This window comes from Antennarius striatus, chromosome 5 (genome assembly GCF_040054535.1).
Source record: "Antennarius striatus isolate MH-2024 chromosome 5, ASM4005453v1, whole genome shotgun sequence".
In the NCBI taxonomy this organism is placed as follows: domain Eukaryota; kingdom Metazoa; phylum Chordata; class Actinopteri; order Lophiiformes; family Antennariidae; genus Antennarius; species Antennarius striatus.
In genome coordinates, this window is record NC_090780.1 from 18277365 (window position 1) to 18279812 (window position 2448).

A 2448-nucleotide genomic window follows, 5' to 3' on the forward strand; every position below is an offset into this window, starting at 1 on the left:
CCTTATTGTTTTATTCTATATGTAATATAAATCAAATTCTTTGTCATGCCTTAGCATACACTGCATTATTGATTTCACTGCTCATCATGTCCGTGCATATTATTGAGTATTTGGTTGCCAGGCTACAGCATGAAAGAAAGCGGATAAGGAGATGATGCATACATGAATATGTCCGACTCATTAATTCATAGTGAGGAGGAGGAAGAAGAGAAAGTCTCCATCATCTCATCACATACTGAGGTGCAAACAGTGTCTCTATGTGATGTTGCTTGCTTGTGGCTTATCTGATAAAGAGCTTTGTGTGATGAGTCTGTAATGCAGAGTCATTAGCAAGCAGGGTTTTCTTCCTTGTGGCCCAAGAGATGAAGTCATTATGTTTCCTGAAAGCAACCATGGTGATGACTCAACTATGTAGTGGCAATGTGTTATAATGGCTATGCCAATCCTTAAAATTCCAAATAAATTCAGGGTTGTGTGGTGAAAAGCAATATTTTGAATTTGAATGTATTCTTACAGATCATACATGAACTATTAATTTTGGAAGCAGCAGCATTAGAGACAAGTTAATGTCAAAAATTAAAAAAAAAATCAATGGATGTAGTCTTTTTTATCACCACCTAAGGTTTTTATTTGTCAACAGGAAAATGTAGATCTTGCAGAGCAGAATTATGTGAAAGTTGGTGGGAGGATGGGTCTTGAGTCAGAATAGACTCCATTAATATTTCATACAGATCCAGATGAAAGGATGAAGTCAAGATATTTTTTTCACATTTTTTAACATTGCCAGATAAGAATCTTTGAAATATTGTCCTTACTTTCTCAGGGAATAATGCATGAAGTTTCACAGAAAAAAATCTAGCATATTAAAGGGGGTTGGTATCTATGAATCTCTGTAATTGGTACATATGCAAATAAAATCCATATCCACTAGAATTAAATTCTTGCTTGTTAAAAATCCAGTTAATGTAAATTATGTTTCAAGGTTTATGTGGGGTTTTTTTAATCCGGCTTGATTGAATTAAATGGGCTCGTTGGGCTCGGTGGAGGTTCATGCTCGACTGAGTAGTTTTAGTTTGTGTACGTGATCAGCCTGTTGCAAATAGAATGCTGAAGAAGATTCTTTTATTTTTATATAGATAATATAGTTTCCCAGAATGTAGGTCAAGACAGTCAGCCATCAATGTTTGATGTAAGATATAATGTCTGCTGGTGATGCTGTGTCTTATTCATTATTTAAACTGGCAGAGACACAAGCTCAATGCCTATAACTGATAAAAAACATTTAAAAGATCCTGTGTTGCAATGTCCCAAAACATTTATTTAATTACCCTTTTAGCCAGATTCATTCCAACATGTAATACGTTTTTAATTCTTTACTATATGCAAAATTGTTTAACCACGTTCCATTGAAATCCGACAAGAAAATGTTGAATGTATCTGATGACTAATGAACAACTGTGGTATAAATAAAACATAATTTAGATTCAGGGACTAATAATTTTTGGTCACAGCAGCAGGATTGTGCCACAGGACCTTGCGCTGTAGTTGCCTTCTCATATTCGACCACTAGAGGGAGACTAACGCAGTCAATTCATTAATTCAGTCAGACAATCGATTTTCCGTCGCCGCTTTTCCTGTGCGGGGGTCACGTGGAAGGCTGAAGCCTATCCAAGCCAACTTTGAGCAAAAAGAGGCGGGGCACGCCCTGGACCAGTGACCAGCAAATAACCAATCACAAGAGACTATCACAATCACGTTCCCGCCCACTGTGAGCTCGGAGGCGTCAGTTCATTTTGTGCGGCTTGTCACTTGCGGGAGGCGGAGCCGGATGGGGCTGAAATCACCAAAGAGGGCAGTGGAGGCAGAGGTTCTAAGATAATTTAGGTAAAAGTCTCAACACAACAACATGAAAATGTTCAGTTATCAGAAGTTTGACATTAAAAATAAAGTCAACATCAAAATACAGTATACCTAAACTCCAAAAGTCATCATATGGAGAATGATCCATTTCCAGAGTAATGCATATTCTGCTATCGAATTGTTATTAAATTATAAAGATGTATGTCACTTAACATGTATAACTTTGATGGTAATTGTAAGGATTTTCTGTGATACGTTATTGTTTGTGAATTATCATCCATGTGGTGAATGAATGACTATGCAATGATGCCTGTAACTTTTATATCCTGTAGCAGTTAGGCCTACTATGAAGTAACAGTGGTGTGCAGCATGCATGCCACTGATAAATACAGGAGCTCGAAATATATTTACTTGTAAATTACAGAGTACAGAGTGACCAAACCATACACAGCATACTTCAAACTGCTATGTCTTTAAAACCCACTCTGCTCTTGGCCCTTTGCCCAGAAAGTTCATTTCCCATTTCCCATCCAGTCACATGGAATAAGCCCCGCCACACAGAAAGAGCAAGCAATTTTCTCTCGGAGA